We start from the raw sequence: 16,169 nt of genomic DNA, 5'->3' as shown, positions 1-16,169 counted from the left end.
AAATACTCCTTGTACACAACGATCTTGCCATTAGGAGCTTGGCGAGCCGTCCTGCCAGGAGCAGGCAACTCAGGCTCAAGCTCAGGGCCAAGGTGGTAAACCTTGACCATGTCGTCGAAGTCCTAAGCAGACATATGACAACCGACGAACTCCATATTGTTGTTCTTCTTAGGTTTGGTAGATTGAGATGACTCAGCCATAAAACGAAGGTAAAGAACCAAGCAGAAAGGGAAGTTACGAAAAAAGGATTGCTGGTGAATAAGGAAATCCCAATAGGGCAACTCCCCTTTTAGACCCATCGCAATTAATGATGGAGAGGGATACAAAAAAGATGGAAGCCACGCGGTCCAATCGTCAGGTGTCACGCCATTGATATGGAAGGAAAATGTGTTACAGCTGGGAGCGTCACCGGGATTCTCGCCCACGCGCCTAACACAAACGAAAATGCTGCACTGCGAAGTGTAACGGTCGTCAAACCGTCATGTCAAACCATCGTTTCACTAACATTCATTTAATTCATCTTTTCCCGCCAAATAACACGTCATCGCTCCAATAAGGATGGAAAGATGACAAGTATTGGCAAAAATAGGCTCCGCCATGGGATGGTTTTCAATAACCACCCGCCATTATAGTCTCCGCCATGGGATGGTTTTCAATAACCACCCTCCAAAATAGGCTCCGTCGTGGGATGGTTTTCAATAACCACCCGCCAAAATAGGCTCCGTCATGGGATGGTTTTCAATAACCACCCGCCAAAATAGGCTCCGCCGTGGGATGGTTTTCAATAACCACTCGCCAAAATAGGCTCCACCATGGGTTGGTTTTCAATAACCACCCACCAAAATAGGCTCCACCATGGGATGTTTTCAATAACCACCCGCCAAAATAGGCTCTGCCGTGGGATGGTTTTCAATAACCACCCACCAAAATAGGCTCCGCCATGGGATGGTTTTCACTAACCACCCGCCAAAATAGGCTCCTCCATGGGATGGTTTTCAAATAACCACCAGCCAAAATTAGGCTCTGCCAGAGGACGGTTTTCAGTAACCAAACGTTCAAGTTAGGCTCCACCAGAGGACGGTTTTCATTAACCAAACGTCCAAATAGGCAATGCCAAATGATGGTTTCCAATAACCAACCGCCCAAAAGGTTGCGCCATATGACGATTATCAATAATCAAAGGCCAAAACAGGTCGCGCCAGATAGGGGTTTCCATTAACTACCCAATACAAAACGAACAGCTAGAATACGCATTAGCTGTCAAAAGCCCATGATAAGTCCATAGCCACCCTTTCTTCAAAAAGGGCAACTACGAACTAGGGGGGCTCGTAGAGGTAAGGTACTGAACCCACCACCAAATTAATATAACACCCGATAAGTGGATAAACTATGCGCTAGGCGGAAGACATGGCACCATAACCAAAAGCCTAATAAAAGCGGACAGACGGTGCGCTAGGCGGACTGCATGGCGCCATAACCATAACCTAATATAATAAACATTCCCTACACCTCGGGAATGGTAGCGCTAAGATCTCCACCAGCATGAGACAAAACTGAAGAATTTACATTGGGAATATCACCCAACCAATGGGGATCAGACAACATGTAAAGGACGGTACAAAATAGTACACCATGTCAATGTCAAAAGGACATGATGTCCACCAATCTCCTCAACCGCACGAGTGGAGAATATAATTGGTGTAAACGCTGACAAAGCAATTTGCCATACTCTCTCTCATCCGGCTATAAATATCAACGTATCTCCAAATGGTAAAGGATCCATGATCCAACATTATAACTCTCTCTCTCTCTCAATACATTTTCATCGTATTACCAAATACTGATTCTTACGTCGGAGGGTGGTTACGAGAGAACCCCCCCCCCCCCCAATCCCTCGTAGCGAGCTCACGGTGTTCTGTTTCGTAGGATATACTCATCTGCGCCAAAAAGGATTATAACTCATCGTGAGAAATAATTAACCATTACCCTTGAACTAACTTGTTAAACCTAAGGGGTGGATTTGTGTTTCTTCAGAGTCAAAGTTTTATTTGTCTAGATTTATTTTTACTTTTTTTTGTATATATAAATCTACGGGTCATGTATATCGAACAGTACAAACAACGAAGGCAATGGATGAGTGATTAAAAGATGAAATGATGAAGTAGCGGCTAGTTAGGGTAGAGTGTTGACAATAAAACTACAAAAAGTCAAAATTTCATAATTCTAAAATAAGCTGGACTAAAATATACATTACACAATATATATATATATATATATATATACTAGTTTTTATCCCCCGTATTACGAGGGTTGTTTTATATTATTTGTTTTAATATTTATTTATTTTTTGAATTTATATTTCTTTTATTGTATTAAAATTAAAAATATACTTATAGTTTGACGATAAATCGTTTCATAAATAAATGAGATGTTATAACCCGGTTTAAAAGATATATGGTTTTGATGAGACCCAAGACCCGTTTATTTTTTTTACTATAAAATTGGTTTTTTAATTATAAATAATATTTATGAAAGTTAATATTATACTTGTGTTTTGATGAGACCCAACACCCGTTTATTGTATTTATTATAAAATTGGTTTTTTAATTTAAATAACATATATATATATATTTTAAAAATAAATAAGATATTAATTTTTAGTATATTCTATTTTATAGGATTTTTACATCAATAATTTGGTGATAATACTTTTTAATTTAATGAGATGTTATAACCCGTTTAAGAAATATCTGGGTTTGGTAAGACCCATACCCGTGAATTCGGGTCAAATGCATGAGAAGCCTCCATTTAAAAATCAAGCAAATCTGGTGACTCCAAAAAAATGGGGAGCGACCGCATCGCGACACATAGGATTTTTATGTTTTCGTTTATATATATTATAGATATATATATATATATATATATATATATATATATATATATATATATATATATATAAAGAAAAGAATTAAACTAAAAATACATAGTTTTGTAGGAATTGTAGAAAGGACATAAAATATAGAGTTAGGAAACTACATGAGCTTATTTAGGGAATCATGTATCCTAAATCCTAAGAAACTATTTTGTATTTTGAAAACTACCAATATCAATAAATTAGATCATAGATCTAATGACTTAGATTTATTTTTACTTTTCTTAGAAAACCATTTCTTTTTACGTAACTCACCCCTATATATATATATATATATATATATATATATATATATATATATATAGGGGATGGATCTTGCGAGAAGTGATATTACAGCGAGAAGTGCGAGAAGTGAAGGTATTACTCCATTAATCCCTAATTTCACTCCATTTCATATGATGTTACATACATATATGTAGGTTGGTTGTATTTATGTCTTAATTACATTCAAACGTACCTACAAACATATAAATGTACCGAGCCACATTCAAACCTATGTACCTACACACATACAAACATACATACACATATACAAACATACGCACACATATACAAACATACGTACCTACACACATACATACGCACCTACACATAAGAAAGAGAGTGAAATTAGGGATTAATGGAGTTGCACCTTCACTTCTCAGTACTTCTCGCTGTAAAAAACTTCTGAAATGATCCAATACCTATATATATATATATATATATATATATATATATATAGAATTATTACCCGGTGCGTTGCGTCGGGGCAGTTGATTGGTAAAACCCGACCGTTACGATGGCGATCTAACACGAATTCGATCGGTATCAATAACGTTCATTACGGTATAAACAACGTCGATAAAATCCAAAAGTTAAAACACAAAAAATAAATTTGTCAACTTAATATATACATAACAAAGTATTTATAAGAACGTCTATTTGTTCTATAAAACACAAGCATCATAGTCCCCTGTGTTACGAGGGTGAATCAGTAAAGCCCATGCGTTGGAAAACCCGAGCATTACGATGGCGAGTCGACGCGAATTCAGTCAGTTTAAGTTACGGTATAACCAACGTAGGTAAAACCCAATCGTTAAAATCCAAAAAATATAAATTTGTCAAATTAACATATAAAAAATATATATTTTTTTAAACAACGTTATTCGGTCGGTAAAACCCGAGTGTTGCAGTCCTCGGTGTTGTGCTGGTGAGTCGGTAAAACCCGGACATTGTCGGTGCCACGCGTTGCGGAGGTAAGTCGACGCGAATTCGGTTAGTTTTGGATACGTTCTCTACGATACCAGAACTAAAGAAAAAATCAATAAAACCCCGACGTTGGTAAAGTGAGTGTTGTGAGTGCCGAGCGTTGCGCGGTGAAGCGATAAAACATGGAAGTTGGTAAAACTCAACTGTTGTCCGTCAGGGATATTATGACAGTAAGTCGACGTGATTGTCGATATCGGTTATTTTCGTTACTATATCAAAACTAAAACAATAAAAAACCATAAAATTTGATGCGACCAACGGTGTTGTGCCACTTAGACCAATAGATGGCCAAGCGACACCAAACTTTACAATCATTATATAGTAACTAGTGATTTACCCGCGCGTTGCGCGGTGAAATTTGTCGGTAAATCCGGGTGTGATACTATCGTGTCAACGCGAATTCGGTAGGTATTGGCTACAATTATTACGGTACCAGAATTAAACATAAAAAATAAAATCGTCAAATTAATATGTTTAAACTAAAAAATATAGCGGCACTTGTATTGTATAGCGTATCATACAAAAAATTAGCATATCTATTCGGTCGGTAAACCGGTCCGTTAGTTCCCTGGCATTGGAAAACCCGAGCGTTACGACGGTGAGTCAACATGACTTCGGTCATCATTAGTTACGTTCGTTACGGTATAGACAATGTTGGTAAACCCCAAGAGTTGAAACCCAACTAAATTCATCAAATTAACATATAAAAAAATAGATATTTAAAACGACGTTTATTCGGTCGGTAAAACCGGCCGGTGGTAAAACCCAAGCTTGTTGTTCCCGAGCGTAGAGGCGGTAATTCTGCGTTAATTTGGTCGGTTTCGATTACGCTCTTTACGATATCGGACCTAAATCAAAAATAAAATAAAGTATAAAAATTGAGGTGGACCAATAGGGGTGCCATCGGTCGATAAAACTCTTGTGTTGGTAAAACACGGGTGTTTCCATCATGTTCATTACATTTTTGGTCGGTTTAAGCTACGTTAGTTACGGTACCGAAACTAAAACAAAAAAATAAAACTGGTGTCCAGTCGGTTACCGTTACGTTTATCGAAATTAAAAAAACAATTTTAATCGTAGTTCCGCCACTTAGCCCTATTATAGGTTTGCGGCCGAGCATCGAGGCGGTAATTCAGCGTGAATTCGGTCGGTCTCGACTACGCTCGTTACGATATCGGAAATAAAAAAAACAAAAAGAAGTATAAAAATTGAGGTGGACCACCGGGGTGACGTCTGAGGAGACCTACCAAGGATCTAGCCGCGTCGATACGTCGATTATACACGATATCTAAACGTTAAATTATTACTTTATTGATAGAATTAGGGATAAATACATAATAACTTATGGATCTCACTTATTCTATATGTATGATCTCCCATAATTATGAGCATAGATTAGCCTATTTATAGCCAATATGCTCCAGTTCGTTAATTTAGTCTAATTCGTTATATCTTCATAACGAATTAGACTCCATTCATTATGATTCCATGACGAATGATGATAACTTAACGAACCAACCTCCATTCGTTATATTACATAACGAATGGGCTTATAAACTTAACGAACTAGCCTAGATCACTAAGGAATGGACACATTCGCTATACAATTCATAGCGAATGGCCATTTTACAATAAATAAACAATCTAGACTATGTATAACTTATTCGAATGCTACGGACAACAAAACGGTGCACTAACAGACACCCCCTTTTCCGTAGCTATCGAATAATTTAACCTTGAATACTTTAACTGCAAATCACCAGTCACAAATCGTGCACTAACGTCGGTAAAAAACTCAGGTGTTAGTAAAACCTGGGCGTTTCCATCATGTTTGTTAAAGTTTTGGTCGGCTTCATATACGTTAGTTACGCGACCGAAACTAAAAAAATTTTTGGTTTTCGGTCAATTACCACTACGTTTCATATGGTATTAAAACTAAAAACATAAAAAAAATAACAAAATTAATAGACCAATGTGATGCCGCCACTTGGCCCAATCACGGGTCTGATGTCACCCCATTGGGGCTCAATGTTTTTGTTTTTTCTTTTGGTTATGTTTTAGTTCCGAAACCGTAACGAACGTGATCGAAATCAACCGAAGTAAGACAATGTTGGGGGTGACATCAGTCGATGAAACTCGAGTGTTGGTAAAACCTGAGCATTATCGGCCCGGGGGCGTTGAAGCGGTTAGGCTACGCGACAGTTGCAGTTCCAAAACTAAAAACACAAAATAAGGGTGTTGGTGAAACCCGAGCATTTTCGGGCCGATGTAAAAATTGTCAGTCTACGGTCGGTAAAAGAAAAAAATGCAATAACAAAGTCAAATTGCAAAAATCGAAAAAAAATTATATAAGAACTTAGATATGATCTTATGGCCCGGGTCTCATTTACTCAAAATACCCATGTACATAAAGGAAAAATGAAAAACATTAAAAAAGTCAAATTGCAAAAAACAATAAAAAAAAACTTAAAAATCATCTTGTGGCACCGATTGTGTGTTTTACTTATATTAGATAATAATTGATTAAGATCTTGTGAGAACAATTTTGAAATTAAGAAATTTGAGAATCATTTCGAACCAAAAAAACTTTTTTTTAAGAAAAACAAGACAAAATAGTAAAAGACGTACTTTATGTTTGATCGTTTTTTCAATAGACGCCATTTAGCAAAAGAAATAGCAGAAAACATACATCATGTTTCAAATCTCTTTCACGTTAAGCCCTTTGAGACTATCCCAGTTCAATTTTTCCGGTAAATCTTATTATGTGCCAGGCACATGAGGGTACTTTTGTAAATTTACATTTCATTTATTTAATAAATAAAACAAATAAACCATCTTCTTCTCAAAACCTCTAGACCAACACCACAACACCATCCTCCTTGTTAAATCAGGCCATGTACCCCAACCTAACAACCACCACTAGTTGCCGACCAGACCACCATCGCCGCACCTCTGGACCACAACCGTCGCACATCTACGACTCCCTCTGGACCAACACCATCGCACATCCGTAAAAGAACAATTGCTACAAACCCTAGGTTTAATCATATGAATAGTTTGAAGGAATCTGATGTTGAATCGAAAAAAAAGATGATGCATATTTTTGAAACTTTGATCCCCAAATTAATTGTAAGGTCTGAAGGTTGATAATGTTTGATTTGTCGTCTCCTTCTTTAAACCTTCCAAACCTAAATTTGATTTTTGCCCCAAATTTGGGTTGATTGTGGCGATTGGAAGAGTGGCGATGCTGGAGTTGATGGCGGTTCATCGGGGTGGCTGGTAGAGATAGTTGCTTATTGTAGGTGGAGGCGTGTGGCGGTTGGTGTGGTGGTTCTGTGGTATGGTGTTGGTCCGGTGGGGATGTAGAGAGACAAAGATGTAGAGACAAAGAAGAAAGGGAGGTGGGTGACAGTGACAAAGGAGATGTGGTAGTTGGTTAGTGTGTTGGTGGCGGCGGGTGGCAGATATGAGTGACGTTGATGAAGGTGGTGGCGGCGACACGTGGTCGGTGATGGTTATAGTTTTGAATGTTTAGAGGAGAGAGAAAGAAGATGGTGGATGCTTGATGGATATTAAGATTTTAATAATATGTTTATTTTTTTTATTTTAAATATGAAATAAATTAATGAGGTTTAAATTTACAAAAGTAGCCTTATGTGTTTGGTACATGATAAGATTTAACAGAAAAGTTTAACCGGGCTAGGCTCAAAGAACTTAACATGAAATGGATTTGAAACATGATGCATATTTTCTGCTATTTTTTTTGATAAAGGATGTCCATTGAAAAACGATTAAAAATAAAGGACGTCTTTTGCTATCTTGTTGAAATACAAATAAAATTTTTTGGTTTTTTACTTTTTTAAAAGTTTTGTTTTATAATTTTTTTAAAAGGTTTTTTTTGACGTAAAATGGTTCTTAAAGTTTTTAATTTTAAAAATTCTCTTAGATAAAATAGTTAGATCTAACTTAGATTAAATAGTTAGATTGAATAGGCACCCGATTTGAATGAACCAAAATTTGAGTCGATTAAGATTGGATTTATTTTGGGCATGAGATTCTTCTACACCACCATGGATTCTCATACATCATTTTTTGTCATATACGGCTCGTATAGGGCTATACGGTCGTATAGGACCTGAATCGTGTAAGAGGTTGTCTCCCATTGTTTATTGTGCCTCGTATAAGCCTATACGAGTCGTATAGGCCTATACGGCCGTATAGACATTTTTTAAAAAAAAATGATAACCATATATACAATATATGTGATTTATACGGGTCGTATTTGGCTCGTTTATAGACACTTTTAAAAAAAATGATGACCATATATACAATTTATGTGATTTATACGGGTCGTATTTGGTTAATTTATCTTAACGGGTTTAAATGTTGAGCTCAAGCTTAGCTCGTCAAAAGCTCAAGACTGTCTAGGCATATTTGTTGCTTACATATAATAAAATTGAGGTTTTTTTAACATCTAGTCAACATACATTAAAATAAAAATGCACCCCAAAATTTGAGGTATTTTTTAAATCGTTTTCTGGCAGCGATTAAGGCAGTCTGAATGTTTATGCAAATGTTTTCTATACGGTCGTATAGTCCTATACGACTGTATAACTTTTATTTTCTATACGGTCGTATAGCCCTATACTACCGTATAGCTTTTATGGTTTTGTCTTAATGCAATACGAGACATTTAATGCCTATACGGTCATATAGGCTGCAAAAAACTGTTTTTTTTGTTCCCTTGTCAGGCATGTGTACCCTATACGGCCGTATAGGCCTATACAAACCGTACAGGCATATGAGGGTGGTGTGGGAGGATCACATTCCTTTATTTTGACCTCTTTTAAATAAAGAACACGAAAGGATGATGGAAGAGAGATAAATTTGTATTTTTTTTGTCAATTTCATGAAATGGAGATAGGTGAAACAAACATCACATGTAGGCATTGCTTGTGTTTCAGAAGTCGAATAAATACATATATGTTTGTCAGAATTATTATTTTATATTTTTATTTCCCACGTGATTAATTAACAATTCCACATATCTTATATTATCTCCATCGGTAGCTCATTCTCTCCTACAGATTCTAGTCATAAAATTTCCAAATATATTCGCAGAAGGTGAGGCGTGTATCGGAATGCTTCGTCAAGCCATTGCACGACCGCTCACAAGATGCTAAGCAACCCATATACTTCTCCGCGTATGAGCTAACTCTTCTCAACGCCAACTACATGTCACGGAGTTATTTCTTTGACTCTCGTGCGGCCTTAGAACTTCGTCTAAGTAAACCTTTGTGGTTTGTTGTTGGCGAGTTTTTGGGCAACGGAAGTCTTGGATTAACAATGTGGGTTTCTTGTAGTTACTTGAACACAAGTATACAAGACTAAGTGTTTATATTGTTGGAAATATTAGTACAAAGGGAGTTATGCTTACAAGCTTATTGGGTGATTCCAAATGAAGCCTAGCTTACATATTTATACTACTTCCTGGATTCTAGATGCTTCCTATCTAGAGTTTTCTATACAAGATATCATATTCAAGAGTCTAGAGATCTCTTGTAATATCCAGCAACTAAGGGACTTTGTAGGTTGATCTAGAGACTTCTTTTGGCAGCAAGTTTAGGGCTGAATTGTGCAGCTCTAGAACCCTCTTTTGGCCAGCTTCTAGCAGCTTCCGTATGGCTAATATGTGCTGCCATTCTAGGCTGTTCCAGGGCACATCTCGGCTGTTCCGGAGTGTTCCGAACAGCCTCGTATGTCATAGCAGGTTGTGGTTTAATGTGACAGCCCTGGACACCTCTTGAACGCACCGGAATGTTCCGGAAACGCGGTGAAATGAGCTGGAAATTTGGCGGTGCGTGACATCCTCCCCCACCTGATTTCGCAAGGCTCTCGTTGCGAGTCTTCGGCCTTCTTATGAGTCGCAGTGCAGAGATGGTCTTCCTTTGCCGAGTTTCCGCCTCCATTGGTGCGGTGTAGACTTGTTTTCCCTTCGTTATGTAAAGGGCGTTCAAGCTTGTTGCTACGACAACATTTGATCTGTGGAAGAACTCCATTCCAAGTACAATGTGTAGTCATCGAGTGGAGCCACTGAGAAATCAATTCTTCCTTGCCATGATCCGATCGTTGCTTTCACATTCCAAGCTTTCCCAACTACCGGTTGTGCCTCTCAGTTAGCACCTTTGATCATTCCATCCGTTCTTGTTATTTTTAAACCAAGTCCTCTTGCTACTTCCGGGTTGATAAAGTTGTGGCTTGCACCTGTATCCACTAATGCTTTCGATCGTCTTCCATTTATTTCGATTGTCACGAACCGAAGTCCCTTTCCATCTATATTCTTGTTGATTTGTGGGTTCGAATCTGCCATGTGTAGGCGCTTCCCACTTGTTTCTTACATTGCATTCAGAACTTGAAGTTGCATTGCCCCAAGTCGAACCTCCTCAGTCTCGTTTGATTCTTCGTCAACTTTTACAACAACGTTCAAACTATTTTTCTTTGGGCAATAGCGTGGATTATGCGGCCCATCGCATATAAAACATGCCTTATTATAAGGTTCGTTGGTGATTTGGAGTGGTTTCCGGGTTTCCTCCTTCCGGAATTGGGTGTTGTTGGGTCTGGCTCCCCCAACCTTTGTGTTGTCTTGGTTGACAACGTTGTTTCTTGCTGGTCGAGTATCACTTCGAACGTACAGGGACTCAGCCGCAATCATGGCAGAGGATAGGTCTTGAATGTTTCGACGTTCGACCTCATTTTTAGCCCAATACTGTAAGCCATCCATGAAGTTTTCCAATGCTTCCCCGGGCGTAATATCTGGAATTTCAAGCATAAGGGTAGTGTATTCATCGATGTAATCTTTGATTGTACCCTTTTGCTTGAGATTACGAAGAAGAATTCTCGCTTCATATTGGGTATTTTCTGGATAACATTGTCGTTTGATTTCTTTAACGAAATCTGCCCAAGTGGTGATGGTGCACGTACCTTGTTCGATTTCTTTGTACTTGCGTCTCCACCATAACGCAGCAGTGTCCTTTAAGTATAATGGTGCCGTAGAAATCTTTTTTTCATCGTCATTAATGCCTACGCCCTTGAAGTATTGTTCAATTTCCAAAAGGAAGTTGTCCACAGCCCGCGCTTCTCGTTTTTCAACGAATGGCGTTGGTTGGGGAACTTTAACCTTCGTGGGAGTGTTGTTGCTTGTGCTAGCAACTCCATTTCCTACGGCCATCTTGAGAACATTAACTTCGCCTTGTAAAGTCTTGTAGAAATCGTGGCAAACTGAAAGCTCTTTTTCAATATTCTCCATGTTTGTTTCGAGTTGACCCAGCTCATGCATAATCATTTCTTTCATATCGTTTCGCATGACTGCGAAGGCAGCTATGAAGTTTTCTTCTAATTCAACGACTTCACTACTCAATGGTTCAACTTTCTGTAGTGATTCGTTGGTGTGCTCATTGAATATGTCGAATTCTGCTTGGAGTGCATCGACATGGGTTTTGTATTCCACCACTGACGTCTCCTTTCGACGCAGTTCTCTACGCATAGTATGAGTTCTTTTGCAGACTTCTTTCCTTTCTTCGTCTCTTCTCCAACGACAAGGGCAGTGCCTTCGGGTTTTGATTCGGATGCCATCCCGATAAATCGATGTGCTTTGATACCAACTGTCACGGGGTTATTTCTTTGACTCTCGTGCGGCCTTAGAACTTCGTCTAAGTAAGCCTTTGTGGTTTGTTGTTGGCGAGTTTTTGGGCAGCGGAAGTCTTGGATTAACAATGTGGGTTTCTTGTAATTACTTGAACACAAGTATACAAGACTAAGTATTTATATCGCTGGAAATATTAGTACAAAGGGAGTTATGCTTACAAGCTTCTTGGGTGATTCCAAATGAAGCCTTGCTTACATATTTATACTACTTCCTGGATTCTAGATGCTTCCTATCTAGAGTTTTCTATACAAGATATCATATTCAAGAGTCTAGAGATCTCTTGTAATATCCAGTAACTAAGGGACTTTGTAGGTTGATCTAGAGACTTCTTTTGGCAGCAAGTTTAGGGCTGAATTGTGCAGCTCTAGAACCCTCTTTTGGCCAGCTTCTAGCAGCTTCCGTATGGCTGATATGTGCTGCCATTCTAGGCTGTTCCAGGGCACATCTGGGCTGTTCCGGAGTGTTCCGAACAGCCTCGTATTTCATAGCAGTTTGTGGTTTAATGTGATAGCCCTGGACACCTCTTGAACGCACCGGAATGTTCCGGAAACGCGGTGAAATGAGCTGGAAATTTGGCGGTGCGTGACATACAGCTAAAAAGGTCTCCTTTTCGCAAAACCACCACCACTAGAGAATCAAGATTTCTCCATTACCGCTTTCTTGGACGACCTCCGCAGTTCTCTCTCCACCACCCTCACTCATTTCTACCCTTTTAATTGCCGCTCGCTTAGCCACTCAAAAACAAGAAAATCCACCTTCTTATGTTATCTACATTGACCTTGAACACAGCCCCGGAGTCAAGTTAGTTCATGCAACCGTGGACGACGTAATTGTCTCGGACATCCTTACGTCCCCTAATGTACCCTCGGTTGTTCATTCATTCTTTGACCTTAATGATGTTGTTAACCATGATGGTCATACACTTCCGTTACTATCCATTCAGGTCACCGAGCTTATCGATGGAATCTTCATCGGTGGCTCGGTGAACCACCTTCTCGCCGATGGAACATCTTACTGGCATTTCATGGCTTCCTGGATTGAAGTATTCAGATCTAAAGATGAAAATGGATATTTCAGCATATCGCGTCCTCCGATATTCAAACGATGGGTCCTTGAAGGACATGATCCTGTTACAAAGCTCCCAGTTTCCCATCAAGATAATCAGTTCATCGAAAGATTTAAAAAACCGCAAGTTAGGGAGAGATTCTTCCATTTCTCCTCGGTCGCAGTCTCTAAACTCAAAGCAAAAGCAAACACGGAATGCAACACTCAAAAGATATCGAGTTTACTCGCATTGTCCGCACTTTTGTGGAGGTGTGTAACCCGAATTCGGCATTTACACACAAGAGCGAAACTGTATTTACACTTGCAATTAGTAAACGGCGTAGGGTGAACCCGTCTTTGTCTGATGATTACTTTGGTAGTCCGATTGGGATAGTTAAGGGGACAACAACGGTTGGGGATCTAATGGGTCACGGGCTTGGATGGGCCGCGTTGAAGATGCATGAAGCAGTGACAAACCATGACTATGCGGCAATGAAAAAGTGGGTTGAGTCATGGCATAGAAACCCAGTGATGTACAAATCGAATAACAGATTATCCAATCCGAACACTATACACATTGGGAGTTCTCCAAGGTTTGACATGTACGGGTGCGAATTTGGGTTGGGGAAAGCGGTGGCGGCTAGAAGTGGGCGCAAACAAAGCGGATGGGAAAATGATAATGTATCTGGGTCGGGAAGGAGGCGGGAGCATGGACGTAGAAGTTTGCTTATTGCCCGAATATATGGTGGCTCTTGAATGTGATGAAGAGTTCATAAGTGCTTTAAAGAATAACTAAATGCATGGTACACAAATTCAATAACTTAATCTTGTGTTTAATTTGGACTCCAAGTTTGTGTATGAATTTTAAGGTATGGAGACTTGTATCGTGATTCTTGATTTATGTGATTTCATTTTCATATTAGTAAGGGGGATTTTCTAATAAGTTTTTTTTTGAACGACCAATCAAGTAACCCCAAAACGGGTCTTACAGACAGCTCATCTATTCCTAATTTCCAACGGAAATTAAAAAAATTGATCCATTTATAGTCCTCTACTAGTTGGATTAATGGATCGTCCAATTGGAAATGATAACAGAATGCATAGGTTGTTAGAAGTTCTAACATGCATATACATATAGTATACCACTCAATTACCCTATTTCCTTTATGGGGAAGAAAGAAAATTAAGGAACCCGCAAATATTGGTAAAACTACAATTATTGTTAACCAAGGAAATTTGTTCGTGGTAAAGACAAGATACACTTGGACCAGAAAAACCTGTGCTCAAAAATAGATTATTTTTGAGCACAGGTTTTTGCGGTAAAAAAATGGACTCAAGTAGGGGTTTCTGTAACGTATTAATAAGCTATACCCATGTTGCGGGTTGTTTCATGCCATAAATAAACTCGAACACTCAAGAAATCTGTTGGGCCTACTTCGTACGCGGCCCCAATTGGCCAAAGGTAGCCTGAGCCGGCCACTATTCCGGACGGACGAAGCCCCTAGCGGTCCACGCTATTGAGGGATTCACCGGATAAAACCCGACCCCACACCCGTCTAATGGCACGACAGCGAGGAGCCAGTAAAACCGGATGAGATCAGGACTCGAACCCTGGCAAGCCAGGGTCACCCCTCATATCTCCCATATAAGTTGGTGATAGTGAGGTTTGAACCCCCTACCTCTCACTAGTAAAGTGAGTGCTCTACCATTAAGCCACATTCAACTATGGATTTTCTAACATGTATCATTTATTTATTAGATTGTTGAATGTTTAATTTTATATTAAGGGAAAATTATTAAAATATGCAACTTTCATCACATATTTTCCAAAATAGATATGCCGGCTAAATAATAATTAAGTAGGTAAAAATATTTAATTTTGGAAGCTAAATAATTTACACCGGCTAAGAAGACGGTTAAAAGATAAAAGATAGAAGTCGGCTAAATATGTAATATGGTTGGTAAGGTTGGTAAAAAATTCAATTTTGGCGGCTAAAATTAGACGGCTAAATGAAAAAAAAATACGGTTAAGTGAAGCCATAGCCTACAAGCCGAGTTGGAGCCGGCTAAAAAGGAATATTTGGAGCCGGCTAAGTAAATAGACACGTATCCCGAAGCCGGCTAAGAGTCAAGGATTCCGGCTAAATAACCATATATGTAGGCTAAGTTTAGCCGCCTCTGGCACATGTCGAATTTTTATAGGCTAAAGGTGGATCGTGTCTATAAAGTGGCATCTAAGGCTTAGCCGGCTTCGCTGACGTGTCAGTTGTTTATTGATAAAAAATCAATAATTGAAGAGATGTAGACAAAAATAGGCATGTTTATTTTAGAAAATACTCGGTCAAAGTTGCCTATTTATATTAATTATATTATTTTTGTAATAACTATTATATTTAACTTTTTATTTGTTCCTTTTTAAATAACTATGAAATAATTTCTCTCTAATTCTCTCAAAAATACTTTTTCATCACTTCTAATTTCTCACAATTCGTCTATAAATATTAATATTAAACAACCACTTTTATTACCTTTCTATCTATTTTTTAATTAACTTATATAAAACATTACTATTATTCTGCAAATGGATGGGCGTTTTCTTTTGGATCTGATTGAGCTTTCTGTTAACGAAGAACAAAGTGAAAACAAGAAAGAAAAAAAAACTATGAGGAACCATTCGTTGGTCAATATTTTCTAAGTGAAGAAGAGACTCTTGTGTTTTTTTTAAATTATGCAAGAACAAATGGGTTTTCCGTTCGAAAATGGATGTTTGTGAACAAGAAAGGTAGGAAAAGGCGCGATTTATTTGTCATTATGAAGGAAGCCTAAAAAACTACACGAAAAAAATCAAGAAATAGAGGCTATGAAAGATGTGAATGCAACTCCTACATGCGTATAACATTGAGAAAAATTAACGAAACTTTTCCAGAAGAATGACAAGTCACTAGTTTATTGAGAAGCATAATAATGTTTTGTTGCCTACTCAAGAAGTTCGTTTTTTACCATCTTACCGTAATATTACATTAGAAGATGAGAAACGTATACTTTTATTAAAAGAAGGGGGCTTGCCTGTTAAACAATTTATGCGGGTGATGGAGCTTAAAAAAGAATATGAGACACGGAGAACTTTATTTTCTTAGAAAGGACGTTTATAACTTTTTTTTTTTTACCAAAAATCAAATACTACACTCAAAGAATGATGCAATGGAGCTCTTAGAGCACTATAAAAGTGCTAAAAACGAA

The 16,169-nt window shown here is 38.3% G+C and overlaps 1 pseudogene across 1 annotated transcript; it reads left to right on the top strand.

The window, feature by feature from the left end:
* The first annotated feature begins 9,283 nt into the window (after positions 1–9,283).
* LOC143547047 (putative acetyltransferase At3g50280) lies at positions 9,284–13,849 on the top strand (annotated as a pseudogene). Its single transcript, XR_013137702.1, has 2 exons — positions 9,284–9,417; positions 12,479–13,849. The product of XR_013137702.1 is annotated as a putative acetyltransferase At3g50280 (transcript).
* Positions 13,850–16,169: the final 2,320 nt, after the last annotated feature.

This window comes from Bidens hawaiensis, unplaced genomic scaffold (genome assembly GCF_021521415.1).
Source record: "Bidens hawaiensis isolate Kalapana, Puna unplaced genomic scaffold, B.hawaiensis_p1.1 tig00014582_1, whole genome shotgun sequence".
NCBI classification, from domain to species: domain Eukaryota; kingdom Viridiplantae; phylum Streptophyta; class Magnoliopsida; order Asterales; family Asteraceae; genus Bidens; species Bidens hawaiensis.
Note: the sequence above shows the minus strand (reverse complement) of the source record. Positions and strands in the feature narration are given on the sequence as shown.